Source organism: Canis aureus, chromosome X (genome assembly GCF_053574225.1).
Source record: "Canis aureus isolate CA01 chromosome X, VMU_Caureus_v.1.0, whole genome shotgun sequence".
NCBI classification, from domain to species: Eukaryota; Metazoa; Chordata; class Mammalia; order Carnivora; family Canidae; genus Canis; species Canis aureus.
In genome coordinates this window covers 31,917,576-31,933,480 of record NC_135649.1, presented here as the reverse complement: position 1 = coordinate 31,933,480, position 15,905 = coordinate 31,917,576, and the positions used below count along the sequence as shown (strand labels likewise).

The 15,905-nt window shown below is 41.3% G+C and overlaps 2 pseudogenes; one reads left to right on the top strand and one right to left on the bottom strand.

Moving 5' to 3' along the window:
• LOC144308832 (uncharacterized) overlaps positions 1-15,905 on the top strand; it is a 43,531-nt pseudogene that overhangs the window by 5,344 nt on the left and 22,282 nt on the right.
• Positions 8,351-9,306, bottom strand: LOC144309335 (18S ribosomal RNA; annotated as a pseudogene).

Sequence of the window (15,905 nt, the reverse complement as noted above, 5' to 3'; positions counted from 1 at the left end):
AGGAGATCTAATCACACTTAAACATAACTCCGCATGGGGTGAGCACCTTAAAGAGCTTAGAAGTAGACCAGTCTCGCACAGGTGAAAGTGCTCCCCTGCAGCCTCCAGGCTGCCTCGTCGAAGGACCAATTTGGGCCCTCAACTGGCCGGACTGGTAACCCTAAAATTCATGGAGGCCAGCAAACTAGATACAAGATGGCAGGTGGACTTACCTGGGGCCTATGCTTCTATTCTTCCCTTGCATTGAATCCCAGTATCCTGCTTACTGTTAAACTCCAGACCGGAGCTTACCAAACTGCCTTAAGCCCAAACCCAGAGCTAGCACCTACTCCACCTAAACCTCAGACAACTCCAGTCTCACCACAGCCTTCCCCTGTACCTACTATGCTGTCTGCATCCAATAACATCCCTGATGCAGGTACAATCACTCCCGACCCGGCCTCCTTCCCACAAGAATCCTCCCTTCCTCAGCCCCTCTCAGCACCCACTTTTGGACCTAATGTACCAAGCTTACAGTGCAACCAAACCCAATCTTACTCAATCTTGCTGGCTCTGTTATGACATCCAGCCTCCCTTTTATGAAGGAATTGCAATGTTAGGTCAGTACAGAACAACCTCCAACCCTAATGCCTGTAGGTGGCATCAAAAGACTCAAGGACTCACCTTACAATCAATGTCAGGTCAGGGACTCTGTATAGGCACCCCCTCACCTCAATACCAACCCCTATGTAATGATACAAGATCTATATCTAGCCTAGACTACTACCTACCTCCTCAAGACGGTTGGTGGGCATGTTCTACAGGCCTAACCCCCTGTTTTCATGGTCAGATTCTAAATCAGACAAAGGGTTTCTGTGTGCTGGTTCAACTACTTCCTAAAATTATCTACCACTCAGATGAGCAGGTACTTCAGTGGTTCAATGCAGGTACCCACAGACAGGATAAAAGAGAGCCCATCTCGGCTATCACCATTGCCACGCTGTTGGGAATTGGGTTAGCAGCTGCAGGGACAGGTATTGCTTCACTAGCCGTGCAGAACTTCCACTATAATGGTCTCAGAGCAGCAATCGATCTAGACCTAGAACGAATAGAAACCTCTATTTCCCATCACCAAGACTCCCTAACATCTTTGTCTGAGGTTGTCCTTCAAAACAGAAGGGGATTGGACTTAGTCTTCTTACATCAAGGGGGGTTATGTGCTGCCCTAAACAAGGAGTGTTGCTTCTTTACTGACCACTCAGAAATAGTCCGAGAACCTATGGCAAAAGTCAGAAAAGGTTTGGCTAGACGTAGACGGGAGCGAGAACAGCAACAAAGTTGGTTTGAATCATGGTTTAATCATTCCCACTGGCTCACTCTGAGACCAACCTGGACCCATGATTGAGTCCTTCCTTAGGTTCCTCTGTGAGAGGGAAATGTGGAGGCCGAGAAAAATTCAGGCCATTCTACCTCAAGTTTAGCATTAGCACAAGTACAGCCATCTTAGGCCCCTGGGAATAAGAGCTGAACTTTACAAGAAAAACTGCAGAATGTCCTAGGTAGGAAATCCCATATCGGAAAGACGATAAAGCTCAGAATGCCCTCGGCAGAGAATCCCATATCAGATCTTAAGAAACTCCCCCACCCTTTCCCCCATATTGGAATGGAAAAATTCCTCCACCCCTTCTGAAAATCCCCTAGACCAGCCCATAAAAAACCCAGCTGTAACCCACTTCAGGGTTCAAGCCCCTGCTCTGCTGTGTGAAGTATACTTGGACCCAAGCTTGAGCTTGTGAATAAACCCTCGTGTACTTGCATCAGTGTCGGCTCCTTGGTGGTTTCTCGGATTTGCAATATTAGGCACAACAGGTAAGAACTGTTTTATGAAACCGGTATTGGAAATACGGAACTAGTGTAGGCCTGTACCTCAGTGGGCCTGCTTTGTGCTTTAGTTATTTATGCACATTTGACCCCCAGAAACTTGGGTCCCCCCAAAATGAGCTCCAAGACACTGGCTTTTTTAGCCAACATGCTCATGCAGCAGAAGGACCAAATAGGAAGACAGGAGAGGGGAAAAGAGGTGACAGACAGGGAGAGGCTTCAGCTTAGATACTCCATTGAGTCAGCCTAGGTCAGCATGAGGCCTCCTTTCAGTTGGGCAGCCCTCCACACCCAAACATCCATGTCACCAAGGCCAATATGAACCAGGGTAAAACCTCCTCTGGGGGTAATTCCTGCCTCCCACACTAAGTGTGAGGGGCCCTTTTTGTTTTTTGCACTATGGCTGCCAATTGTTTCATTTTAGCCCATTAAGCGGAGCTTCCTCCCCAGCAGAACATTGCAGGTAGCCAGGCAGCCTCCTTTTCCTTGGCTCCAGGGTTAGGTCCTTAGGGAAAGACAGCCTGGGCCTGGGCCTGGGTGTGTGCGTGTGTGTGTGTGTGTGTGTGTGTGTGTGTGTGTGTTGGGAGGGAATAGGGAGCCCCCCCTTGGCACTCCCATTTGACCTTTTCTGTCTTTATCACTGTGTGGGTGGTTACCAGCAAAGCCAAGGGTAAGTTGTCCTCCTCACTGCCTTCCCCTAGAGCACACCAGTCCTCCTCCTCAGGTAATCCTCTGTGATTCATCTCCCCCAGCAGTTGAAGCTTCTACTTCTTCCCAGGCAGTGTCCTCACCAGGTGTCTGCCTGGCCAGAAGCAGCCAGGGTCAAAGCCCAATGAGTCTGGTGGTTTGAAGCATCTGTTCAGTAGGATGGCAACGTCCTTACCGGGAGAGACAGGAATATCAGCTTCTCTGCTGTAGTCACCTCAAGTAACACCAGCCAGCTCAGCCCAAGGGTTGAGGGTCTCCATCTCTCTCTGGGGAGAGGCTAGGATGATGTCTTCAATAGCAGATCCAGGGATGCCTGGGTGGCCCAGCGGCTCAGGGCATGATCCCGGGATCTGGGAATCGAGTCCCACATCAGGCTCCCTATGAGGAGCCTGCTTCTCCCTCTACTTATGTCTGTGTGTGTGTGTGTGTGTGTGATGAATAAATAAATACATCTTTAAAAAAATAGCAGATCCAAGTGTAGCAGTGGCAGATGCAGGCTGGCTATTTACTAAGGTGATTGCTCCAAGGGCTTAGGATTCTGGCGTCAGCCGCCATCTCTGCCCTGCAGGCTCCTTTACTTGCCACCGAGGTCCCCAGGGAAAAGGAGGTCCTCTTGACTCAGAGTACCGTAGTGGAGGAAGGAAAACTTTCCTTTTAGTCTTCTAGGTTTGGATGTGTAGGGGAACAAATTCTACCCGTCCCCCCAATGTGTTTCATTGGTTGTGAATGATTTTAGGTAGTTATTTTTAATAACCAGAAGACTTTTTAAAAAAAGATTTTATTTATTTATTTATGAGAGACACAGAGAGAGAGGCAGAGACACAGGCAGAAGGAGAAGCAGGCTCCCTGGGGGAGCCCAATGTGGGACTAGATCCCAGGTCTCCAGGATCATGTCCTGGGATGAAGGTGGTGCCAAACCGCTGAGCCACCCAGGCTGCCCAATAAGTTTTTCTTTTTTGCCTTCCTGCTAACTGCCTAAAAGAATTTTATTTTACTTTATTTTATTTTATTTTATTATTTTATTTTATTGCCTAAAAGAATTTATTTATTTATTTATTTATTTATTTATTTATTTATTTATTTATTTTTGCCTAAAAGAATTTAGATGGACCATCTGTTCCAGGAAGGGAGCCATTACCATACATTAATATAATATAATATAATATAATAATATAATATAATATAACATATAATATGGTATCTAACACAGAATACAAGCTTAAACATTGATGTTTTTAGAACAGGAACGACCACAATCATAAAACAACCACAGGCCCAACCAAAAACCATTTTTAAATGTTTATTAAGGGATCCTTGGGTGGCGCAGCGGTTTAGCGCCTGTCTTTGGCCCTGGGCGTGATCCTGGAGACCCAGGATCGAATCCCACATCCGGCTCCCGGTGCATGGAGCCTGCTTCCGGTGCATGGAGCCTGCTTCTCCCTCTGCCTGTGTCTTTGCCTCTCTCTCTCTCTGTGACTATCATAAATAAATGAAAATTAAAAAAAATAAATAAATGTTTATTAAAAGGAGATTGTGGTTAATTCAAATAAAATGTTTCATGTCCAGCCTTAAATAGATTTACACATAGATTATGTGTAAAAGTGAAACTCTTCCATATGTATACATCAACATCACAGGTGACATCGGTATCTGTGAGAAAACAAAATCGTGTAGCATGATCTTTTATGCAGTCTAACTTTTGACCTGATAATGACCTTAAAAACATCTACACTGTGTGATTTGCACTGAAAAATGGTTTGTGGGGCGGCTGGATGGCTCAGTCAGTTAAGCATCTGCCTTCATCTCAAGTCATGATCCTGGGGTCCTGGGATAGAGCCCTATGTTGCATGCTGGTGTCTTCACTTGGCAGGGAGTCTGCTTCTCCATCTCCCTATGACCCTCCCCCTGCTCATGCTCTCTCTCTCTCTCTCTAATAAATAAATAAATAAAATATTTTTTAAAAAGGGGAAAAATGGGCATCCCAGGTGACTCAGTGGTTTAGTGCTGCCTTCAGCCCAGGGTGAGATCCTGGAGATCAAGTCCCACGTCGGGCTCCGCTCGCATGGAGCCTGCTTCTCCTTCTGCCTGTGTCTCTGCCTCTCTCTCTCTCTCTCTGTGTCTCTCATGAATAAATAAAATCTTTTTAAAAAAGGGAAAAAAATAAAAATGGTTTGTATAACAACAAAGAGTTTCTTTGTATGAATAGAAGAGTCCTATATCCTAATTGAGGTGATGGTTACATGCATTTTCACATGTGATAAAATTTCCTTTTTTTGTGTGATAAAATTTCATAGAGAAATACAGCACAAACAAGAAACAAGAACCAACCAAGCAAACAAAACCCCCAAACAATTAAAAAGTACCTGTGAAGGGTGCCAGGGTGGTTCAGTTGGTTAGGTATCTACCTTTGGCTCAGGTCATGATCGACAGGGTTTGAGATTTTTGAAATTATTCATTGGCCGGAGTATAGGAGGTTGATAGCGACTCATATTATTAAGAGCATGGAGGCGGTGGCTTGTGTGAGGAAATATTTTGTGGATGCTTCTATGGCTCGCGGGTTAAATTTTTTTATGAGAATGGGGGAATGACGGCTAATACGTTTACTTCAAATCCGATTCAGATTAATAATCAGTATGAGCTTAATATTACAATTATAGTTCCGGTTATAACGGTTGTTAAGATGGCAATGAGAATGGGGGGTTTTATTAGTACGGGAAGGAGGGGATCCCTGGGTGGCGCAGCGGTTTGGCGCCTGCCTTTGGCCCAGGGCGTGATCCTGGAGACCTGGGATCGAATCCCACATCAGGCTCCCGGTGCATGGAGCCTGCTTCTCCCTCTGCCTATGTCTCTGCCTCTCTCTCTCTCTGTATGACTATCATAAATAAATAATAAAAAAAATTAGTACAGGAAGGATATGAACCAACATTTTTGGGGTATGGGGCCGAGAGCTTAATTTAGCTGACCTTACTGTAGAATATGGTGTAAGTTTGGTAGCACGAAGATCTTTGAATTCTTAGGATTAGGTTCAAAACATATTATTCTAGAAATAAGAGGGCTTAAACCTCTATTATTACTCTATCAAAGTAACTCTTTTGTCAGACATATTTCTTACGATTGGGGTGGAATGATTGCAGTGATAATAGGTAGGGTAACATGTCATATGCACAAGGCTAGTGTTAAGGGTAGGAAATTTGTTCTTAAAAGATGTATTAGTTGATTATAGCAGAATCGAGGGTATGATGCTCGAATTCATAGGAAAGAAATGGTCAGGAGAAGGGTTTTGATAGTGAAATTAATGGTGTAGAGTTCTGGTATGAATGGGTTACGAAATGCACCGAAGAATAAAATTGTTGTGAGAATATATATTATAATAATATTAGCGTATTCTGCTAGGAAGAATAGGGCAAATGGGCCTGCTGCATATTCTACGTTAAATCCTGAGACTAGTTCATACTCTCCTTCGGTTAGGTCGAAGGGGGCTTGATTAGTTTCTGCTAGGGTAGAGATAAATATATTATGGCTAGGGGTCAGGCAGGGAAGATTAGCCATATATGTTCTTGAGTAATGATAAATGTGGATAATGTAAAAGATCCGTTTATTAGTAGGACAGAGAGGAGAATAATTGCTAGTGTAACTTCATATGAGATTGTCTGAGCAACAACTTGAAGGGCTCCAATTAGGGCGTATTTGGAGTTTGAAGCTCATCTGCATCAGAGAATAGAGTACATGGCGAGGCTTGATATTGCCAGCATAAATAGTACCCCTAAATTTATGTTAATGAGAGGGTAAGGTATGGGGGGGGAATTCATATAGTCAGGGCCAGCGACAGGGCTAGGATGGGTGCCAGGATAAATATTGATATAGAGGATGTGAGGGGTCATAGGGGTTCTTTTGTGAAAAGTTTTACTACATCTGCGATAGGTTGTAGAAAGCCATATGGACCTACGATGTTAGGGCCTTTTCGGAGTTGTACATAGCCTAGGACTTTTCGTTCTACGAGGATTAGAAAAGCTACAGCAAGGAGGATTGGGACAATTAATGAGATGATATTAATAAAGAACATGGTGTTAGGGAGAGGAGTTGAACCTCTGGGGATAAAGGTTTAAGTTTTATGCAATTACCGGGCTCTGCCACCCTAACAAAGCCCTCTTTCTTGGGCTTATGGGGAGATAAACTGGTTAGATTGAACTTATTCCATCTATTAGTTCTAAGGCGCTTTTGTAAGGTGGGCCTTATTTCTCTTGTCCTTTCATGCTGGGAGAAATTATTAAATAGATAGAAACCCACCTGGATTACTCCGGTCTGAACTCAGATCACGTAGGAATTTAATTGTTGAACAAACGAACCCTTAATAGCTGCTGCACCATTAGGATGTCCTGATCCAACATCGAGGTCGTAAACCCTATTGTAGATATGGACTCTTGAATAGGATTGCACTGTTATCTCTAGGGTAACTTGTTCCGTTGATCAAAGATTATTGGATCAATAAATGATATAATATTTTGACTGGTAAGTCTAAATTTTAATCACTCAGATGTTTTTTTATATTCCGAGGTCACCCCAACCTAAATTGTTAACCCATAAAAATGGTAGTGTGTTATACCTGATAGGTTAATAAGATCCATGAATTTGGGTTAATTAATTAAAGCTCCATAGGGTCTTCTCGTCTTATTGTATTATTCCCGCCTCTTCACGGGAAGGTCAATTTCACTGATTGGAAGTCAGAGACAGTTAAACCCTCCTGTAGCCATTCATACAAGTCCTTATTTAGAGAACAAATGATTATGCTACCTTTGCGCGGTCAGGATACCACGGCCATTGAACAGATGTCACTGGGCAGGCAGTGCCTCCAATACTGGGGATGCTGGAGGCGATGTTTTTGGTAGACAGGCAGGGTTTATGTTTGCCGAGTTCCTTTTACTTCTTTTAATCTTTCCTTGGGTGCATACCTGTGTTGGGTTAACAATGGGATTTATAAGTATTTTATTTTTGGATTAATTTTATCATATTGTTAACTATCAGCGGTTTATCCGTTTCTGATATAAACTTATGCAGGGAGAAATAATTCTTGTTACTCATACTAGCATTGTTGCTTCTATATTTTAATAGATTAACCCAGAGTAATATGAGGAGTTAATTTAATATAGTTGGAATTAGGTCATATTAATTGTTGAGCTTGAACGCTTTCTCAATTGATGGCCGCTTTTAGGCCAACTATGGTAGCATTAATATATACTCTCTAAGAAAGGTTGTATCCTTATTCTAAAAAGCTGTACTTTTTAAAATTATATTTTAAATTTCCATTAAAATTTTAATTTTTTTAGGTAAATTTAAAGTTGAACTAAAATTCTGGTTTTGGGTAACCAGCTATCACCAGGCTCTTTAAGCTTTTCACCACTACCTATAAATCTTCTCACTATTTTGTGACATAGATGAGTTGATCCTTGTAGATTGTTCATAGGTAGCTCATCTGGTTTCGGGGGGCTTACCTTAAGTTCTCTTTGTTATTTCTGGCTAATTCATTATGCAAAAGGTAAAAAGGGTAATCTTTGTTGTTTTGTACTGTTAAAATATCTTTCATCATTCCCTTACAGTACTATCTCTATAGCTCCAATTAAAATTTCTATCTCCTATACTTTTATGGTTTAACTAATGTTTTGTTTTATAATATTGTAGTACTTTAGTTTGAGGTTTAGTTGGGCTAGCTTTTGTTCAAAGTGGTCATAATGTATGAAATCTTCTGGGTGTAAGTAAGCCAGATGCTTTGGTTAAGCTACACTTTGGTTAATCCAAGCACACCTTCCGGTATGCTTACCTTGTTACGACTTATCTCCTCTCGTGTTTTGGTATAGTTAATATGATTATGTGTGAAGTTTTTACTTGAGGAAGGTGACGGGTGGTGTGTGCGTGCCTCATGGCCCTATTCAATTAAGCTCTCTATTCTTAATTTGCTGCTAAATCCTCCTTCGGTTTTTAATTTCACAAAAACTTTCATAAGATGTTCTTAAAGTAGAAAATGTAGCCCATTTCTCCCCATCTCATGAGTTACACCTTGACCTAACTTTTTTATGCTTACTACTCTTCCTTTAAAGGGTTTGCTGAAGATGGTGGTATATAGACTGCATTAGCAAGAGATGGTGAGGTTTATCGTTTTTGTTTTTTTTTTTTTTAATTGATTATAGAACAGGCTCCTCTAGAGGGGTATAAAGCACCGCCAAGTCCTTTGAGTTTTAAGCTGTTGCTAGTAGTTCTCTGGCGAATTATTTTGTTATAGAATAGCTTATGTTTAGGGCTAAGCATAGTGGGGTATCTAATCCCAGTTTGGATCTTAGCCATCGTGTAGTCAGAAGTTTTAAAGTCACTTTCGTAGTATATTTTACGGTAACTGTAGCTTTTTACGGCTTAGTTAAGTTTTAACTTTAGTACGGTATTATCTTAACCACGCTTTACGCCGAGGGCCTATTAGTTTGGGTTAATCGTATGACCGCGGTGGCTGGCACGAAATTTACCAACCCTCTTTAGTATAGCTTAGTTGAACTTTCGTTCATGGCCTAATTTTTATCACTGCTGTATCCCGTGGGGGTGTGGCTTAGCAAGGTGGTGTGAGCTACTTTAGAGTGTGCTTGATACCAGCTCCTTTAAATCCTTAGTGATTTTGAGGGCATTCTCACTGGGGCGTGGAGGCTTGCATGTGTAAGCTTACTAAGGACTAGTAGGAAGGCTAGGACCAAACCTTTGTGTTTATGGAGTCTTATGACTCATTTTGGCATTTTCAGTGCCTTACTTTATTTATTAAGCTACATTAACAGGTGTTTTATGGTGTTATATATTATGTTGTGAGAATATGGGTTTGGATTTTTTGTGAATTGAATGGAGGGGGTGGAGTCAAGGAAGTCCTATCTATAGATAGATTGCAGATTTAGGAGTATGAAATTATTTTGTTAAATTAAATAGAGTTATAATCGTATGAAATTTAGACATGGCTTATGAGTGCTACATTTACTTAGTCCTGTTTTTGGGGTTTGGCGGGACACAAAACAAATAGGTATATTGTAAATAATATAAGTTTATGGGGGGGTAGAGGGGGTTTGGTTTAGTTAATATAATGTCTTGCGTATACGCGCGTACGTGTGTACCTGTGTATGTGTGTATGTGTGTACGTGTGTACGTGTATACACATCCTGGGTCCTGGGATTGAGCCCTGTGTTGGGCTACCTGCTTGCTCATTGTGGAGTCTGCTTCTCCCTCTGCCCTTCCCCCATTCCTCCCCTTGCTCGTGCTTGCTTTGTCTCCTATGCTCTGTTTCTCAAATAAATAAACAAGTCTTTTTTAAAAAATGAAAACAGATTAAATCCAAATATGTTTGGAATTAGAGTTAATATAGTGGATCTCAATCTGGAATGAGTTTTCACCTGAGTCACATTAGTAAATGTCTGGAGCAACTTTTATTTATCACCACTGAGGGAGGGTATAGAAACTACTCCTTGAAGAAAATTTTTCTGAGAAGTTAAAAAGAGAGATGTTGGGGAATTGCCAGAAGGAGGATGCAAAGTCAAGAGGAATTTTGTTTAGCATTAAAGAAATTTAAATATATGAATATATACAGAGGGTAAAGAGACCATAAAGGAGAGGCTGAAGTTATAATACAATGGAAAACAGTGGAATAGAGAACCCCAGGGCTCCATCTTTCCCCAAAAGCAACTGAGATGGCAAAAGCTGTCAAGATCAATTTTTGGTGAACATTAGAATTCAGCTAAAAACTCACAACAACCAGATGAGGCTTGGTATAAAAAGAATCTGCTACTTTGTGGTGTTGGGGCTCAAGGTGGGCCACCCTAAGTTAATCCACTGTGGCATATTGATTATTTTGACTTCAAGTTAATAAACACCCAGTGAAGGAACAACTCTCTGATCCACCTTTGTCTCCAGAAAGTAGGGAATAAATCTCCCATGTGAAAGTCACCCTATCTGCACCAGGAGACAGACAAACATTATTAACATCAGAGACAGGGAATTCAGGGCCCAAGGAGCCTATATAAACAGACCTTGTAACTTTTACTAATTTACTGCCTCCACCCAAATTTTGTTTAGAATTCTTTACTTTTTAAAAAAGATTTTATTTATTTATTTATTTATTTATTTATTTATTTATTTATTTAAGAGAGAGAGAGAGAGAGAGAGAGCGAGAGCACGAGGAACAGGAAGAGGTAGAGGGAGAAGCAGACTCCCAGCTGAGCAGGGAGCCCGATGTGGGGCTCAACCGCAAGACATCAGGCTCCCTGCATGGAGCCTGCTTCTCCCTCTGCCTCTCTCTCTCTCTCTCTCTCTCTCTCTTTCTCTCTCTCTCTCTGTCTCTCATGAATAAATAAATAAAATCTTTTAAAATTTTTATTTATTTATGAGAAGCAGAGACAGGCAGAGGAGAAGCAGGCTCCATGCAGGAAGCCCAACGTGGGACTCGATTCCGGAACTCCAGGATCAGGCTCTGGGCTGAAGGCGGCGCTAAACCACTGAGCCGCCTGGGCTGCCCTGGCCAGAGCGTTTAAAGGCACAAGTACTGGCCACAGCATCTTGGGGCAAGAGACAACAGTCAGGACAAGCAGTAGACAACTGAAAGGGTGGAAAACACACGACTGAGAAAAGAGGTATGTGGAAGAATAAAGGCTTGTAAAAAAAAAAAAGCCTTATGTATATCGAGGAATCAAGAAGGCCATGTGTAGACACATGCTCAGAAAATAGCTGAGAATACCACAAGCTTTCACTTCTGGATGGTTCTCAAGCTTTGTGGAAGCAGCAAGTAAAAGAAAAAGTAGAGTTGTCAATGGTCTGGCTAAACATCAAAGGAGAAATAAACAAATAAATAAAAATAAACATCGAAGGAGTGCAGAATATGGAGATAATCTCCAAACCTTGGGAGAGTATTATGTCTTCTTTTTCTTTTTTCATCTTGTTTTTTGAAGTATAGTTGACAGACAATGTTATATTAGTTTCAGGTATGCAATACAGTGATTCAACATTATATACATTATGAAATGTTTACTACTCTAAGTGTAGTTATCATCTGTTACCATACAAAACTGCTACGATATCATTGCCTGTATCCCCTATGCCATGCTTTTCATCACCCTGAATTACTTGTTTTATTTTTTTTAAGATTTTATTTATTTATTCATGACACAGAGAGAGGCAGAGACACAGGCATAGGGAGAAGCAGGCTCCATGCAGGGAGCCCGATGTGGGACTCAGTCCCGGGACCCTGGGATCACACCCTGAGCCAAAGGCAGACCCTCAACCACTAAGCCACCCAAGCATCCCTACTTGTTTTATAAGTGGAAGTTTGTACCTTTTAATCCCCTTTGCCTATTTTGTCCATCTTCCCATCTTCCTCTCCTCTGGCAACCACCAGTTTGTTCTGTTTCTATTTTTTTTGTGTGTGCATGTGTTGTTTGTTTTGTTTTTAAGATTACACATATAAGTGAAGTCATACAGTAATTGTCTTTCTATATCTGACATATTTAATAACATAATACTCTCTAGGTCCATCCATATTATGGCAAATGGCAATATTTCATTCCTTTTATGGCTGAGTGATATTCCATTGTGTGTGTGTGTGTTTATCATATCTTCTTTATTCATCTATTTTTAAAAAGATTTTATTTATTTATTTGACAGAGAGACAGTGAGCACAAACAGGGGAGCAGAAGAGGGAGTAGGAGAAGCAGGCTCCCCACTGAGCAGGAAGCCCAATATCATGACCTGAGAGGAAGACATATGTTTACATGACTGAGGTACCCAGGCAGATGTCCCTCCATTCATCTATTGATGGGCACTTAGGTTACTTCCATATCTTAGCTATTATAAATAATGCTACAATAAATATGGGAGGGCATATGTCATATGTCTTACAATAAACATAGGGGTGGGGCACCTGGGTGGCTCAGTCAGTCAAGCATCTGCCTTCAGCTTAGGTCATGATCTTGGGATCCTATGATCAAGCCCCACATAGGGCTCCCTGCTTGGTGGGGAGTTTGCTTCTTCCTCTCCCTCTGCCTGCTTATGTGTGCTCTCTCTCTCAAATAAATAATAAATAAAATCTTAAAAAATAAAATGAAATATTAAAAAACACAAAACCAAAAACATGGGGTTGCATACATCTTTAAAAATTAGTGTTTTTGTTTTCTTTTTTTAATTTTTATTTATTTTTTGTTTTCTTTTTTTTTTTTAAGATTTTATTTATTTAGGGATCCCTGGGTGGCTCAGCAGTTTAGCGCCTGCCTTCAGCCTGGGGCGTGGTCCCAGGGTCCTGGGATCAAGTCCCACATCGGGCTCCCTGCATGGAGCCTGCTTCTCCCTCTGCCTGTGTCTCTGCCTCCCTCATGAGTGAATAAATAAAATCTTTAAAAAAATTTATTTATTTATTTGACAAGCAGGGGGAGTGGCAGACAGAGGAAGAGGGAGAAGCAGACTGTTGAGCAGGGAGCCTAATGCAGGACTCAATCCCAGGACCCTGGGATCATGAGCTGAGCTGAGGGCAGACACTTAACCAACTGAGCCACACAGGTGCCCCAATGTTTTTGTTTTCTTCACCTAAATATCCATTAGTGGAATTACTGGATTATATGGTATTTCTATTTTTAATTTTTGGAAGAAACTCCACACTGTTTCCCATAGTGGCTGTACCAGTTTACATTCCCACCAACAATGTTCAAGGATTCTCTTTTCTCTACATTTTCACCAACACTTCTTATTTCTTATCTTTTGAATACTAGCCATTCTGACTGCTATGAGGTGATATTGTGGTTTTGATTTGCATTTCCCTGATGATTAGTGATGTCTTGTTTGGAAAAGCGTCTAATAAGCTCTCTGCTCATTTATTAATTTGACTGTTTTTCTGGTGTTGAGTTATATGAGTTACTTATAAATTTTGGATATTAACCCCTTATCAAATATGTCATTTGCAAGTATCTTTCTCCCATACAGTAGGTTGCCTTTTTGTTTTGTTTATCTTTATTCATTTTTGAATCCAGGAATTGATATAAGTATTTCTTTCTTTCTTTTTTTTTTAAGATTTTATTTATTTATTCATGACAGAGAGAGAGAGAGAAGGAGGGAGGCAGAGAGGCAGAGACACAGGCAGAGGGAGAAGCAGGCACCATGCAGGGAGCCCGACATGGGACTCGATCCTGGGTCCCCAGGATCAGGCCCTGGGCTGAAGGCAGCGCTAAACTGCTGAGCCACCGGGCTGCCCTCTTTTTTTTTTTTTTTTTTTTTTGATGGTAAGTATTTCAAAACACTAACTGGCCACTATGCTAATAGAACACAGACTTCAGTGGCTATATATGACAAAGAGTGCAGATGTTATGGAAAACAGTATGAAGGTTCCTCAAAAAATTAAAAATAGGAATATCATACAACCAGTAATTCCACTACTGGGTATTTACCCAATGAAAATGAAACACTAATTTGAAAATATATATGTATTTCTATATTTATTTATTTATTTAAAAGATTTTATTTATTTATTCATCAGAGACACAGAGAGAGAGGCAGAGACATAGGCAGAGGGAGAAGCAGGCTCCCTGCAAGGAGCCCGATGCGGGACTCGATCCCAGGACTCCAGGATCATGACCCGAGCCAAAGGCAGACACTCAACCGCTGAGCCACCCAGGCATCCCTGTATTTATATATTTAATGCAGCACTATTTACAACATCCAAGATATGTGCTCGCTTCATATGTTGCAGCACATACACAATATCCAAGATATGGAAGCAATTTCAGTGTCCACCAATAAATGGTAAAGATGTGGTGTACACACACACACACACACACACACACACACACACACACTAGAATATTATTCAACCATAAAAAAAGAATGCAATTGTGCCATTTGCAACAACATGCAAAGACCTAGAGGGTATTATGTTAAGTGGAAAACATCAGACGGAAAGACAAGTGCCATGTGATTTTACTTATATGTGGAATAAAAAAACCCCCACAAATTAACAAACCTGAAACAGACTCATAAATACAGAGAAAAATTAGTGTTTGCCTGAGGGGAAAAAGGCAGGGGCATGGGCAAAATAGGTGAATGGGGATTAAGAGCTAGAACTTTCCAGTTATAAAATAAATGAGTCAGGGCACTTAGCTGGCTCAGTTGGTAGAGCATATGACTCTTGAACTTAGTAGGGTCATGGGTTCAAGTCCCACATTGGGGGTCGAGTTTACCTAAAAATAAGTAAATAAAATAAATGAGTCATGGAGATGAAAAGTACAACATAGGGGATATAGTCAATCATATTAGAATAACTTTGTAGGGTGACAGATGATAACTACACTTACTGTGATAAGCATTTCATACTGTATATAATTGTGAAATCACTATGTTGAATGCCTGAAACTAATATAATATTGTATGTCAACTATATTGAAATTTTATTCTTTTTTTTTAAATTTTTATTTATTTATGATAGTCACAGAGAGAGAGAGGCGCAGAGACACAGGCAGAGGGAGAAGCAGGCTCCATGCACCGGGAGCCCGATGTGGGATTCGATCCCGGGTCTCCAGGATCACGCCCTGGGCCAAAGGCAGGCGCCAAACCGCTGCGCCACCCAGGGATCCCGAAATTTTATTCTTTTATATATTTTTTCATTTTTATACTTAAGTTTTAAAAAATGAATACAGATATTACAAAAATAGCTTAGAAAGTCACTAAATATGGGTGCCTGAGGGCTTAGTCAGTTAAGCATCTACCTTTGGCTCAGGTCATGATTCCAGTGTCCTGGATCCAGCTCCCTGCTGAGCAGGAAGTCTGCTTCTCCCTTCCCCTCACCCCCCTCATGCACTCTCTTTCCCTCTCTCTCAGGCTCTCTCTCTCAAATAAATAAATAAAATATATTTTTTAAGATTTATTTATTCATGAGAGACACAGAGAGAGGCAGAGACATAGGCAGAGGGAGAAGCAGGCTCCATGCAGGGAGCCTGATGTGGGACTCAATTCCAGGACCCCGGGACCATGCCCCAGGCTGAAGGCAGGCGATAAACCACTGAACCACCCAGGGATTCCCCAATAAATAAAATCTTACAAAAAAAAAAAAGCAAGGCACAGGGCACCTGGGTGCCTCAGTCAGTTAAGCGTCTGTCTTAGGCTCAAGTCATGATCCCAGGATCTCAAAATCCTGGGATAGAGCCCCATGTCAGGGCCTTACTCAGTGGGGAGCCTGCTTCTCCCTCTTCCCCAGTCTGCTGCTCCGCCTACTTGTGCTCTCAATCTCTCTCTGTTAAATAAATAAATAAAATCTTTAAAAAAAGTCACACATACAAAAAAAAAAAAGT